The 15,588-nt window shown below is 45.2% G+C and overlaps 2 long non-coding RNA genes across 2 annotated transcripts; one reads left to right on the top strand and one right to left on the bottom strand.

The window, feature by feature from the left end:
- Positions 1 to 206: 206 nt before the first annotated feature.
- LOC148004389 (uncharacterized) lies at positions 207 to 4,672 on the top strand. Its single transcript, XR_015628138.1, has 3 exons — positions 207 to 1,212; positions 2,811 to 3,094; positions 3,572 to 4,672. It is a non-coding gene; the product is annotated as an uncharacterized LOC148004389 (long non-coding RNA).
- Positions 2,578 to 3,416, bottom strand: LOC102550417 (uncharacterized). The gene is made up of 2 exons (XR_015628137.1): positions 3,330 to 3,416; positions 2,578 to 3,036 (listed from the first exon to the last, which is right to left on the bottom strand). It is a non-coding gene; the product is annotated as an uncharacterized LOC102550417 (long non-coding RNA).
- Positions 4,673 to 15,588: the final 10,916 nt, after the last annotated feature.

The following is a 15,588-nucleotide window of genomic DNA, read 5'->3' as shown; positions in this document are numbered from 1 at the left end:
AAGATGGCGCCGCACAAGGAGCGATTTATAAGCGGCGCGGCACCGTGTATCCTGCCGCCGCCGCTCCGCGCGGAGCGTTCCGCCGCGCGAGGACGAGGGGCGGGGCGCGGGCGGGCCGCGGAAAGTAGTCCCCGCCGGCCCGAGTCGCTCTGCGCGTGCGCCGCCGGGAGGGGCCGGGCCGGGGCGTGGCGTCCCGACCCCGCTCCAGTGGAAACTAATGGGATCGAGTGCGGTCCGTCGCTGCGGGCCGGGTGGAGCGCGGCCACTGTTGGCGCAGGTTCGAGACTGTAGTCACCGGGGCTTCGGCCGCCACACCCCTAAACCACCACTGGACCCCACTACACTTCACTGTTCGCGGGAGTGTCCCGCTCCTCTTCCTGCCGTGCCTCTAGAATCCGGACAGGGATCTCGGAGCCCAGCCACCTTTCCTCCCCACCCCAGGAGGCCATGGAGTCCCCAGGAGTGACTGCTGACATCTAACTAGAATAAATGATTCAGCTCCACGGCCCTGTTCATCAGTGTGATTCCTAGAAATCCCATCTTACCCGGACCCACTGGGTCAGTGTCTACAGAACCAGAAGTGGGGACGTTTTCCAGGGACTGCAATTTTTACTGTATTGTTTGAGAAACTCGAGTGTGTTGCTGAGAGGACCTGTGGATAACCTCTTAAAATTTTCAAAACTAATTTAGTATCCTTCGAGAGCATTATTTTTTTTCTGAATCATTACAATAGGCTGAAGTTGGGTCTTCTCTTGGAAATGGCCTCATTGTTGTCCTCCACGATTTGGCACTTGTCAAAACTGGTGCAGTTGGGGTGAATTGGCTGTCTCCAGTCTATTATTGTGAGCTCGTGTCTCTTCCCAAACAATGGTAACAGCGAAAGTTGCCCTATTGCCTTCTTTCATCCTGCGCTGTAATTAACGCAAGTAAACAATAGGCCCTTATGTACAGGTACTGGCAGGAAGCCTGCGCAACCACTGAGGCAGGGCCAGGGCTGTACGGCCAGCTTCTTTTTTAAATGACTCAATTTCCTATCTTAAAGACATATCGCCGTAACTCTGTGAACCACCACAGTCCACCATGAAGGAGCTGCTCAGTGAGGGCCTTTGTCTAGACCTTTCCCCTCTGCAGCTCTGCTGGGATTTCCACAGAATCAACTCTGCTGCTGGCTGGGGCTCACTTGGCTGACTCGGGGAGATGGGTCAGGAAAAGGTATTTTACCAGTGGTGGTTGCAGCCACCAATCCCTAATTTTAATTGTCACATGCAGAGTTAAAGAATATTTGCTCGACTCGATTAAGGTCCTGCTTTTAAAATTAGATAGCTGACTTCACCTCTGTCAGGGGTGTCCTTTCTTTCCTTCCTTCTTTCCTTCTTTCTTTCTTTCTCTTTCTTTTCTTATCTTTTTTTTTTTTGACACTTGCTTCTTTTTTCTGTGTCCCAATTCAGCTTTAAAAAAAACCGGGGGGGGGGGGGGGGGAACGCTATTAAAACCCGTTAAGAAATGTCTGCGCCAATGAAAGATCTAAATGATAAAGACACCTCTATATTTATATTTCTCTAGCCAGATGCCAACATAAAGCATATAATTCCAGCATTCTAATCCCAGCTTAGAATTAAAAGTCTCCGTCCCTATTGATAATTCACAGAGACTATGTTTCAGAGAAAAGGCGGATTTTGCCACAATGCAGCACCGCTCTTCCTGTCAAGGGTAACTCTGCTGGAGACATAACCAGGTGACTGGCCTTGAAACCAGTGAGCTGAATTTTACATTTCCTCCAGACCTCTGTTCGCTTCTCTCACGAAACAAAACTGCTCCAGAATTTTTTTGTCACCAAAACCAGATGACAATTTCTATGAAATTAAGACAAATGCTGTCATTACACTAGAAAGAAGCACGTCATCAAGATACCTGACGGATAAAGAAACCTGCTGGTTCCAAGAGCTAATTTGAAAATAACATAAGTAGCTAAGGAGGGGGCGGTTTTATGAAATTAGTTGCTAAAACAATTGACCCTAGGTAACACACTTCACTTAAATGGCACTTGGCCTCTCTCTTACACCCTTTCTTCCAAGATCAGCCCAATGGGTTTGACATAAAATAATTCATTTTGAGAAAGGGGGGGGGGTGTTTTTCCTATAGTCAGAACACCCGAAGATCAGGCTTTGGCTACACTGAACACGAGCCTAGAGTATACTCACTAACACACACACACACACACACACACACACATACACCACACACACGTTCAGCTTGTGTCTGCACTTTGTGCAGTGGTATTAATAAGCCAGCACTGGTCCTTCTACTCTAACAAATCCATTAGTCAAACATTTACTGCATACCTAAAACAATGAACCTCCTTTTGAGGACAGCCGGTGACTGCTTCTTCTGATTATCACCTTCGTTTAAAGTAAAACTGTAATTGTCAAGTCTGTTTGACAATAGGCACAAAAGACGGGAAAGCAAACTGAAATTAGGGTGTGGTCCACTTTGGATTCCATCCCAATCCCCCTGGGAAGGACAAATCCTTTCCCAGCAGAACCATGCACTCAGAAACAGCCAATACTGACTCTCTAAGACCTGTTAAAAAACAATTTCTTTATGATAACGTGGAAACACCAGGGCAAAAAAGACATCACAATCGGCTCTTGGCTCTATGTTCCTCAAGTGGGCTGTTTATGGATCCAGACTTTTGATTTGTAAAACACCGAGTCAGGGGTATGTCATCTTTTTGTTGATTTCCAGTTGAACAGGCTAAGCAGTTGTAAATACCTCTTGTCAGACTACATGTGGTTTATTCTCCCACACAGAAGCCGTCTAGTAACCCACTGGGCAGGTTCCGCAGAGAGCCACTGTGGAAAGCTCGCGCAGCCTATGTACAGCTCCGGAGCGAAGGAGGGACCGTGAAGGTAGCGGTAGCCGGAGGTGATGGGCCGTGGCCTGGTCCTTTAGTTACGCTGGCACCGTCCTCCATGCTCAAAGTTGCGTGTTCTTCAGGCCTTCCTTGGATTACTTTCTAAAGACGTGTTTTAACGGCTACAAAGCGTGATGAGGAAGCAATGGAGACTCATCGTGACAGGCAAAGGGCACAGAGGTATATGTATGTTTCTTAATATTTCTCATAACAGATACCAATGCGGTGCTAGGAAAGCGTGCTTTGACACACCTACCCCCCCATGCCTATACGCGTGCAAAAATAAACACACACATGCACTCACACACAAACACACACACAGACACCCCCCCCATTAAAATTTTCAAAATGGTTGCAAGTATTTTATTCACAAGATGGTTCAAGGCGTTTCCCATCGCAAGAAGGATTAACTTACCGGAGGATTCTGGGACTGCAGATGAACACTGCGGCAAAATCCTAAATTCGTCGGGGAAAAAAAAAATCATTTCTGGACTCCAGCTGCTAAAAATAATAGAATTATAGCAAATCATGAGGGAGATGAAGACAAGTCACTTTCACACCCCAAAGAGTTTGGGGTGGGGGTAGGGGGTGCGAGTCTTTTCTTTTAAATGTTGTCTTTTAAACAATGCAAATGTTAAAGTAGCCTTTCTTTTCCAGAGCACACAGCGCCATGAAATCGATAATTTTTGATCTTTCGGCTAGTAGACAACATGGTGAGCTATTGCAGACACTGCAGGCAGCAGACATGTTCTCGTCAGCTGAAAATTTTCATATTGTTTTCGAACCCACTGAGATTCATAGAAAGGGGGTATCACCCCGCTTTTTGTTCAACTTGCACCAGTCTGAGGTGGGGGTGACGGGAACCCTCAGTTTATCGACATATACATGTCTATTGCTTTATATATATTTAAAAAAAAGGGGGGTCTTCCTGGGTCTTAAACAAAAAATTATGTAAAAGGAGTGGCTGCTGTGATTATAATCTCATCATGCAGGGTCCACGGTTCCCATTTAGTGAAATTTCTCAGAGGGCAACTTCTTAAGAACATCCCTGCTGTGCTGAATGAAAGGCATGAACCAACCAAAGACAGAACTCATCTGTGTTTATATTTTACAGACAATGAGAAACCCACTCTTTGCCTTGCTTCTCTCCCCCCCCCACCTTATTATTTCATGGAGACTGCAGCATCCCACCCCCACCCCCCGCCCCCTCGCAAACACTCACCACCCAGCACTGCAGTGTTCCGTCCCCACTTGCCTGTCCTTCCTTCCACACCCCTTTCCGCTCTCACAAATTCTGCTCGCGCCATCTTTGTGTGGGGGGATGACGCTCTGCTAACTTCACTCAGCCATTCTCTCACAAATCCGATCAGAAATAGAAAATTACAGTGCGCTTTAGGGGCTCAATTTGCCTGATTTTCTTACAGTCTTCCCTTCTGACATCGAAACATGGAAATGACAAGGGGGGACCTCCCCCCCCAAAGAGATATTTCTATTCTTCCCATAACCTGTTGTATACAGTGGTGATAAAAATTATTATTAACATAATAGCAACAGCTGCAGCCTAAATAGAAGCTATGAGATAATTAATATGCTACAACAAATTAATTTGGTGCAGGTGTTTCTGTTGTGAGCTGGGTAACCCAGGCCATATAACGTCTAAATACAAGGACCATCCCCACTACTAAAACAAAATGAAGAACAACAAGTCCTGTTCAACAAATGTGGCTATTGTTAAAATAAAAAAAAAAAATCCTCCTCAACTCAACCCCAATGGTTTAGTTACAGTGGGTATAGTATTCTATGGTTGGTGTGTTGGTGTGTGTGTGTGTGTGTGTGTGTGTGTGTGTGTGTGTGTGTACAGCACAGTCCACAGTATGGCATGTTGAAACATATGGAGGTTGGAGGTCTTATGCTGTCTCAGTTAGGAAACATATGGACCAGCTATACATTTTTTTAATTGAAGACAGACCATCATATTTAAGAACTCCATCAGTTTGGGGCTGGGGATTTAGCTCAGTGGTAGAGCGCTTACCTAGGAAGCGCAAGGCCCTGGGTTCGGTCCCCAGCTTCGGAAAAAAAGAACCAAAAAAAAAAAAAAAAAAAAGAACTCCATCAGTTTAACAACAAAAATTATGTGTCACTGAGAAGAAAATAGTTCCTTATCCGAAGGAACAATTTTTAAAGACCATGACGTTCACCCACCTTAGAGGAATGTTGTATACAGGATGACCCTCACCTGCCATCAAGGGGAGAGTTTTAGGGAGAGCTGCTGCAGCCAGTCCACAGTCTTGTGTCAAAGCCACTTTGAATCGGGGTAGCACCAGGAGGGGCCTGGAAGAAGGTCACCACGATGCCACAAATAAGCGTTTGCTTTCTATTTTAAACCGTTCAGCAAAAAATAACTTTGGTTGTGAAGAAACAGAAGGATATACTGATTGATTTTTTTTCTAATTTGGCTAAAAAATTTTACTTAAAGATATAGTCACTTCTGATTTTTCTCCTAGTAATGCTACAGTTAGCATGGCAACCTAAATTTTGTTTGTTAAAAAGCAACACACAAATACACACACACACACACACACACACACACACACAAAATCATGATCAAAATGTGAAGGTTTTTAATCATTAAATTTTACTCTAATTGATGACTTTTTCCCATTTATTCTAAGCCTTCAGTGGAATAAATTTATTTTTTATAGGATCTAAACATTTTAATATTTTGGTGCACTTTTGCAGGCATTTTCGCTCTCAAAGGTCTAAGTTTATTCAAACCAGAGTTTTCCACATACACACCTACAGAGTGAGCATCAGTATGCTATTATTTCTTTAAAATGTGTCTTATGGGGCTGGGGATTTAGCTCAGTGGTAGAGCGCTTACCTAGGAAGCGCAAGGCCCTGGGTTCGGTCCCCAGCTCCGAAAAAAAGAACCAAAAAAAAAAAAATGTGTCTTATTTGTAATGCTTCTTTCGTGAGCTGGAGCGATGGCTGGAGCCTTCGACACAGAGGTACTGAACATTTACTGTGGAATCGTCAGACACACATCTTCTTCATTCCTTTGTTTTTATCAAAACCCTTTTCTTCATGATCTCTGTTCCAATCTACTCAGATTTCAGATTTACAAATCTATAATTTGTATTGGGGAATGGGAAAGAGATGAACAAAGACCATGATGGTTTTCTTTTTTTTTTTTTTTTCCCCAGAGCTGGGGACCGAACCCAGGGCCTTAAGCTTCCTAGGTAAGCGCTCTACCACTGAGCTAAATCCCCAGCCCCGATGGTTTTCTTTTTAAATAGAGAGGAAATAGCCAGTTCTTTGAGAGACATAGTTGGGAGGTGTGAAAGCACCCACGTTTGCTGGGGTTTCCCTGGGCTTCCTACCCTAGCCTAAGCCAATCCAGGCTGAGGCACTGACTCCAGGGAAGTGGTGTGATTATGAAATCTATATGGGGAAATACAAAAGCACTTTCATGTCTGTTGTCGAGAAGAATTGCCCACAGTAAACATTTCTCCTTCCACTCTTACGTTCCACGAGAAATTTGACCACAGCCCGCATTGTCAGCGCTTGCTATTCACTCAGTCCAACCCCAGCTCCAGAAACCCCTCCTCTTAGCCTTAGAGGTGACCCTGCTCAGGTTTGAAACGTTTTCTAAAGCGATGGTTAATGTTACTCAGTTTGTGGCCGGGTGCTTTGTTACTTGGAAAAAGCAAACAGAGCTAAGAAGATTCAAGTGCTGGCTTGATTGCAACAGTCACACCACACTGCGGCTTCCTCCTGAGTGTGACTTAAAGTTTCTATTTCTTATTTCACAGTGTGCTTAGTAATTTTATATATGTAGTCCCTGGATGTCTATTTATTTGAATGGCACCAATTTACTGCTGCTGATACTTAGGCTAAATAGCAATGAAGCTTAACTCATTTTAAGATTAAAAACATAAATACAACTGTTGAATTTTATCTCTGTATCCTCCAGCTGCTCCTGTGCACATTTTGGATTCTATTTGCTCTAGTCATCTATTGTTCAAGAACTCTGAAATCATTTACTTAATCTGTTAAGCCAACTTTTTATCCATTCATAACCTGTATAATTTGTAGCTTTGACATTGTCATTGCTGATCTTTGCAGAGTCCTTCAGAGATTCCTACCTTCATCCTTCCTATTAACAGATTCAAATGAACCTCCACCCATACTCTCCAATGTAACTGGAATATGCAGTATATATACAATGTAACAGAATATACAGTGTGTGAATATATACAACGTAAACAGAATATACAGTATATACAATGTAAACAGATATACAGAATATATACAATGTAACCAAAATATACAGCATATACAATGTAAACAGAATATACAGTATATACATAATGTAAACAGAATATGCAGTATATACATAATATAAACAGAATATACAGTATATACAATGTAAACAGAATATACAGTATATGTACAATGTAAACAGAATAAACACAGTCTCTTGCATTACCAATTTTTTAAATATAGTTAACTCCTTTGTGTGAATCTAAATTTCCAGAGTTCTTTTTCATCCTTACTACTGTTTTTAAAAGGAAGTGAGCGATGAGCACAAAGGGTGTCTTTTAACGTCAAAAGATCCTGAAATATCTTACTTAATAGTAGTTGACTTTGGAGGCTGGAAAGGCAACTCAGTAGTTAAAAGCACTTGTGGCTCTTTTAGAGGGTTGGGGACCAGCACCTACCTCAGGCAGCTCACAAGTGCCTGAAACTCAAGCCCAGGGTATTCAGTGTCCTCTTCTGGCCTCTGTGGGCAATACACTCATGTACATTCCTACACACATGCACAGTAAAAAGAAGAATGTTGCCTTTAGAAGCCCGAGAGATAGCTCAGTTGGTAAAGTTTAAGCATGAAGTCATAGGTTCAATTCCCTCGACCCACGTAACAAAATCAGGCATGGTAACCACAATTTATAATCCCAGAAATGAAAGAGGAAGGTCCATGGGGGCTCACAGCCAGTATGGCCTCCTTGGTGAGATCCGGATCATGTCACCCAAACAAGATCGATTGATCGATCTATCTATCTATCTATCTATCTATCTATCTATCTATCTATCTATCTATCATCTATGTACCTACCCATCTACCAATCTATCCAAATATGTGGAGAATTTTCCAAAAGCTTCCACACAGGGCCAGGGGTGCAGCTCAGCAATAGAATAGATGATTAGCATGTCCAGCCCTAGATTCAGTTTCATGCAACAAGCACCACAGACCCCAGGAGAGAAGAATCTCAATGACGCTATCAACGGATGGTATGTACTAGGTAGGCACAGTTACCTCGGGTTTTGTAATAGTTTCCATTTTTACCAGTAATATCTGAGTGTCTACTCTCTAACCATTTCATCATGGGAATGTGTGTGAAGGATACTGCTGGGGCCCATCCACACCCTAGACAGTTACATTCTACTTCAGCTGAATGAGACCACCCAGGGCTTTCTTCTAGTATCACAAAGCAGGCTTGGCTTGGGGAATAGAGTTGGGGAGGTGGGGCAGACAGAGTTAACTCCCTACAAACACCACCAACTACCAATGGTTGGGCAGAGACTTGGCGAGTGAGTGCCATAGTTTTCTTACTTGAAAATCCTGGAGAGCACTCCATACTGCCTTCCTCAGCTTTGCGACACCTGAGCTCTACAAGCTTGGAAGGGACCCTGGCTGGTCATGTACATTTTCACTTCCTCTTCTCTGCCCTCCATTCCTCTGTTGGTTTTCCTTCTATCAACTCGCAAATAGACTTTTTGTATGAAGATATCCCGGGAGGACCCTGTGGGACAATATTCCACCATCAAACTTTTAGTTTGTGAGTGATATTTTGCAGTTTGAATTTGCATTTCTCTTTTGAATAAAGCCAAGCATATTTTCACACATCTGAGTATTTCTCACTGTGCTCCCTTGACTATATATTTTGCTCCTGGTCTCTTCTATACCTATAAAATCTCCATGTTAGCACATCTGCTCTCTGTCTGTAATAGGATTTTCTACCCAGTTTGTTTATGCTTGTCTTGCTTTGTTTCTTTTACTATTCTTTAATCTAACACCCCCCAAACACACACACTTTTTTGGCCATTTGGGAGATTTTTATATTTGTTCATTAATTTAATATTTGTTTAGTTAGTTGGTTCTGACTATTGAACCCTCATATTGAAGGCCCCACACATACTTACATTCCTAGCCCATGATTTTATTTATTGTAGACAAATTAATGAGCCTTTCCTTTCATCTCTTCTGCATTTTATGTAATAATCAGAAGCACTTGGCAGGATGGCTCAGCAGGTAAAGGTACTCGCTGCCAAATCTGACAACCTGGATTGGATCCTGGGACCTGCACGGAGGAAAGGGAGAATAGATGCCTCTGGGTGGTTCTCTCACCTTTACCTACATGCCTCGGCATGCACGTGACACCTACCAATCAAAAATATAGCTAGAAAGTGTAAGAAGAAGCACTTTCCTACACTCCAAGTAATAAAAAGGATCCTGTGTTTTAGAATGATACCATGTCTGTTTTCACATTTTTATTTTTTATCAGAAATGTATCCTATGAGAGATTCTCCAACTCACACTGACTACAGGAGTCTAGTCTGCGGTCTCTTCCAGAGCCACCCACTACTGTGAAAACTGTCCTTGGATTGACTGGGGTCTGATATCATGTCACCTAAATGTACTTCCTGTTTCTTCTTGCCAATGAACTGTGGGTCTCTCATCTCTCGTCCTCACTCTGCCTCCACTTCACCTGCAACAGAGCTATTTCCCCCGTATCATGTTGACCCACAGTAGCTGCTTGGCATCATTTCCTTTATTGGGTTCGTGTTTCACATCTGAGAGTGTACATTCTCCTCATTTCTCCCTGTTCTCTCTGTTTTGTTCTGTGCAGAGCAATGGGTCAAGTCGTGCGCCCTCTCCCTACGTCTTTGACATTATTACTCCTAAAATAGCAGCGTTCTTTTTTTTTTTTTTTTTATGTCAAGTTAAAAACTAAGAAAAAAAAAAGACATCGAGAGGACTTTTTTTTTTTTTTTTTTTTTTTTTTGGTTCTTTTTTTCGGAGCTGGGGACTGAACCCAGGGCCTTGCGCTTCCTAGGTAAGCGCTCTACCACTGAGCTAAATCCCCAGCCCCAAGAGGACTCTTAATGGTTCTTTAAAACCTGATCTCTACAGCTCACCCCTCTGCTGTTCACTTTTTAGATCTATTTTATTTAATAAGTGTTCACTCAGAAAAAGAGAGGGGTGGAGAAGAGGTGGGGGAGAAGGGAACGAGGAGGAAGAGGGGAGGAAGGAAGAGGGAAAGAAGGAAGGAAAAAGGAGGGAATAAAGAAGGAAGGAAGAAAAAGAAGGAAGCAAAGAAGGAAGGGAGGGAGGAAAGAAGGAAAGAGGGGAGGAAGGAGGGGAGGAAGGAAGAAAAGAAGGAAGGAAAGAAGGAAGGAAAGAAGGCAGGAAGAAAGGAAGAAGGCAGGCATGATTTTTAGTTACTTCTTAAATGTTGTAAATTACCCATGAACTTGATTAAACTTGGTTGTTTTCAAAGAACCAGACTAGCCAGACAGATTAAAACCCACTTTTTAATTGATTGCTAGCTGTCTGTGAGCAGCTTCAAACATTTCTGTGGCACTTGTGGTGCTTTTTATGCTCCAGAGCCCACTCTGATGCTGACGTCATCCCTATCATACCCGAGGGCTTCTGGAGCAAATGACACTTACTGGTCTTTGCCTTCTCCACAGAGACATAACCTCCTCTGGGAAGGAACGAGGCCTGCCATTTTCTGTAGAAGGAAGGCAACTCAAGTCCTCACTCTCACAGGAATCGGAGGCTCCATTGCCCTTCTCTCAAGCATCTCACTAGACTCTGTGTGTCTGTCTCTGCTCATCTCAACTGGGAAGAATTGTGAGGGCTAATATGGCCAACTTGACAGATCTAACTCACCCAAGAGACAAGCCTCTGGGCAAGTCTGTGAGGAAGTTTGTAGACTACTTCACTGAGGTATGGAGACCCCCTCCCCACCCCCAGGTGTGGGCAGCACCACTCCATGGACAGGCGGGCTGACTAAAGAAGGAGGAAGGGAGTTGAGTACCCACTCTTCCAGCCATGTCTTCCCCGTCACGATGGGTGGTACCATGAGCCAAAATCAACCTCCCTTCCTGACTTTGGTTTTGCCAGGTCTTTTGTCACAGCAACAAGAGGAGCGACTAATACAGTAGCACTTCTGCTATTAGACCAGCATATCTGTAGATCCCGCCGCCCTAGGGAGCTAGGGACATCCATGGCTTTTTATGTATGAGACCAGGAACTTGCCCAACCCCTCACCCCTTCACAGGTTTCTGGTCTCTGAAACTTTCACCATCACCGCCCACCTTCTCATCAGGATAGTCCTCCCCATGCCCCAGGCTGTGGTGCCATTATAATATAGGTGACCGTGACAGATTCCAGGAAGTGGGGCTCAAAGTGAAGTAGGTGCATCAGAGGGACTGGGCTCATCTGGCTGCTATTGAGCAAGCACATAGAGGGTTTTCCCTGCTTGGGTAAAAATGATGGAAGTCTATTTGAAGACCAGGCACGAGGTAACACCATCACAGACATTCCTAATGGGAATTCCTAATGGGTTCATTGAACAGCCTTGTTCTTATGCACCAGGAGACAGAGGTGTTTAGGTGAGTGTTTACCGAATGCACTCAACTCGGTAAGACCACAGGCTAGCCAAGACTCCTACATAGCAGGAGTGTGTTCGGGGTGATTACATTTAATCGCCTTGAGTTTCAAGGATAAGGTTTTCTGGGTTTCCTGTTTCAGCTGAAAGGATAGAAATCTTCTAGTATCTCTGTCAATTCATCTCTAAACGACGTCCAGCATGGAGGGTGCCCCCTTAGATTCTCTTTTCCTGAGAGGTAGGGGTCTTCTATGAAGGGAGGAAGGGAGGAAGAAGGGAGAGAGTGAAAGAGAGAGAGACAGAGACAGAGACAGACAGACAGACGGAGGGAGGGGAAGGGAGGGAGAGAGACAGAGACAGAGAATGCATAGGGACTGCCCACCTTGTTTACTGAGATAGGGTCTTCTTTCATTGGCCTGGAGCTTACCAAAGTAGACTAAGCTTGCTGAACATGGAGTCCTGAGGTCTGTCTGTCTCTACCTCTCCCAAGCTGGGATTGCAAGCGAAAGCTGCCATGCTGGCCCTCTTTGGACTGGGTTCGGGGTACTGACAACCTATCCTCACGTTGGTAGTGCCCCTCAGCAGCTTGGCTCTCTCCCCAGCACCATCGATGGAGGTATGAACTTGGCGCATTTACCCACAGCCCTGCCAACTCCTTGTGTAAAGAGTGCCCCATTTTCCACCTTGACTGTGGGGATGTGGCCCTCAGCAAAGGAGACACCAGACATCACTCCTTGGTATCCAGAATGGAATCAGGCCATGGTGTAACCTCAGGTTCTCCACATGGCTACCGAGTTCCCGTAGGCCTGAGCCCAGAATAGAATCATCAGCCTGGCTCCCTGGGTCAATAAGATTTTCCCTTCCCTCTCTATGGCCCCATGGTTGTTCCTGAAGCCCAGCAGTAGGAATGGCAGCGACACTCCCAGTGAGGTGGATCCTGGGAGGCTTTCCAGAAGGCTCACTGGGAGGTTATTTTGTGAGGAATAAGAAGGAAAGCTCGTGACCTTATCTAGTGTTTGTTTAGAAGCAGGGACTTTGGGGAGATGAGGAGTGACTGCTGATGGATGATGGATTTCCCTTTGGTCGAATGGAAAGATCCTGCACCAATACAGCAGAGGGACTACTGTCATCCACTGAGCCACAGGCCTTACAACAGGAATTACATAGTTAACAAACTCTACCTCAATGAGTTGTATTTTGTTTGGAGACAGCGCCTTAGTTTGGATTTCATTGCTATGAAGAGGCACCATGACCTAGGCAGATATTATAAAGGACAACATTTAATTGAGGCTGGCTTACAGGTTTAGAGGTTCAGTCCATTGTCATCAAGGTGGGAAACATGGCAGCATGCAGGCAGGCATGGTGCAGGAGGAGCTGAGAGTTCTACCTCTTGTACTGAAGTCAAACCTAAGACTGGCTTCCAGAAAGCTAGGAGAAGGCTCTCAAAGCCCACCCCCAAAGTAACGCACTTCTTCCAACAAGGCCACACCCACTCCAATAAGGCCACACTCCAACAAGGCCACACCCACTCCAACAAGGCCACACCCACTCCAACAAGGCCACACTCCAACAAGGCCACACCTCCTAATAGTACCCCTCTCTGTGCCAAGCACATTCAAACCACCGCAGACAGGGTCTCTCTATGTTGCCACAGCTGACCTGGGACTTTCTATGCAGATCTGACTGGCTTTGAACTCGCAGAGATCCTCCTGCCTCTGCCTCCTAAGTCCTGGGATTGAAGGAGTGAGTGTGCCACCACACCTGGCTTTCAATGAAGCGGTTATAAAATTATTTGTCTATTTTATCTTAACAATTCTCTTCTCTTGAGTCACTAGGTAATGAACTTGGAGATACGCACCTTCCGAGGGATAGCATGTTGTTTCCTGTGACGAAGTGCAGGTATCAAAAGGCATAAACAGCTGGGCAAAGGTGCTTTGTGTCAGCTTTAGAGACACCTAAGAGTTCTTTTTGAGGCACAGTCTCATTTAGGCTAGGCTAGCCTTAGCCTTGGTACATAGGCAGGGATGTCACGAACTTCTGATCTTCTTGCCTCCAAGTGCTGGGAATGAACTAGAGGGACCCCAAACATGCTAGGCAACACCCTACCAACCCAGCTAAGCCCCAGCCTCAGTTCTCACAAACTGTCATTCCTACACCATACACCAGGAATCTGGCTTTTACCTCAAGTGTTGCTGATAATCTAACAGCTTCTTTTTTCAAAGGTTACATTTATTTATATGTGGAGGAATTGTTTTTCTCTTTCTACCATGTGGGTGCACAGGATCAAACTCGGGTTGTCAGGCTTGGCAGCAATCACCTTTATCCTCAAAGCCCGCTCACCAGCCCCTGATGTTCCCTTTTAAAGCATTAGATGAATGAAAGCACAGGAAATGCTGGCCTTGTAGCTCTCACCTCTCACCCCTGGTGTATACTGACTGAAAGAACCACAGCTCCAAGAGAGCTCTGGGGTCCCATTCTTCAGCATTTTATCATGAATGCTGAGGGAAGCTCTGAACCTGAGTCACCTGATTAGATTACCAACACCATCTTGTGCCCACCCGTCCCCCCGATTCTGGTGTCTATCTCCCAGAACCAGCACCTGCATACCCTATTTACACTTTGGTCCCAGGCTGCCGGAATCCATTTTGAACATTGTCCAGATACCCACCGGTGCTTGGGAATACATGCATGTACCACACACATGGATTAGGTCCTTCATCAGTGATGTGGGGGAGGGGACGACACCAAACTTGGGCTCCCTGGTCTCAGGTCCAGCCAACTCTGAGGTGTCAGTCACACTCCAGAGATTCCTGTGTGTGGAGGCTGAAGCCACTCCCCAGGTGACACACCCTTCCTGGCTTCTTAGCCTTCTCTGTCTTCTTTTGTTTGCTCCCTGGTCTCCTAGGCTGCACCTCTTTCATTAATCGGAGGCACGCTGGGCCAGCCTTTATCTCAGAGTCGGCTTTCGAGAACTTAAGACCACAGTCAACACGTATGACCAATCCATGTGCTCAGTGCGGTCAGCATGCCCAGACATGCAGAGGGTGTGACTGCTTGGTGCAGCCAGGCCTGCTGTGGGAATCTGGGCAAGCCTGCTCTTGGAGCCCGGGTGTACTGGGCAGGTAGGGAATAGCTGAGACCTGGCTTTTTCCTGTCTATTTTACAAGGTTTGATGAAACCCAACTTAGGACTCTTAGGCTGGGGTTCTCTAGGCCACCCCTGCCTCCTCCATTCAGCATGCTCCATAATGTTTAATGTGCAAATGTTTTAGGGAAGCTCACAAAAGAGACCTGCCTTAACTTTAGCTGCAACCTGGGCTACAGCTGAGTTTTGGCAAACTTCCAGCCTCCCAGCTCCCACCCAGGTTTTCTGTGTCTCCAGAGCCTTTAAGGGCTTAGATAAACACGAACCACCACCACCACCCCCCTTCACAGACCATGTCTGAGGTTTTCTACTAACAGATGGCGGCTGTCTGATTTTAGACCCCTCCTTGGTCATTCTCTAGCTGTGAGAACTTGGGTAGGTTGCTCCCCCTGGGGATCTCTCTCACCTCTGTGGAAGCCCTCTACCTTACAGGGTAGCTGCAACAATGAAATGGAGCAGGGCCCGTGATTGGCAACATTGTGTCCAACACAGAAAACCACCAGTAAATACCCCTAGTCTGGGCGCTTAACTCCAAGCCCAGTCACCAGAGTTTGTTCCCAGGACTCAGGTAGTGAAAGGAGAAAACCACCTGGAACAAGTTGTCCTCTGACCTACGTTCCACAGCATTTGCCCGCCACCCACACATGCCCAAATGCACACAAAATAGATTAAATGTCAGTTTAAAGAATAAAAAATACTAGTGACTTTTTTTTTAAACTTAAGAACATTTCTATTCCTGTTGGTATCCAGCTGGACACGTATGTGAGTAGTTAGACTTTGCACATGCGTACTCTATGCAGTGAAGCACATCCTGCCCACGGGGCTTCAACAAAACCTGCCCTAGGGATTAGG

Source organism: Rattus norvegicus, chromosome 8 (assembly GCF_021556685.1).
Source record: "Rattus norvegicus strain SHRSP/BbbUtx chromosome 8, alternate assembly SHRSP_T2T, whole genome shotgun sequence".
NCBI classification, from domain to species: Eukaryota; Metazoa; Chordata; class Mammalia; order Rodentia; family Muridae; genus Rattus; species Rattus norvegicus.
This window is presented reverse-complemented; position numbering and strand designations above follow the sequence as displayed.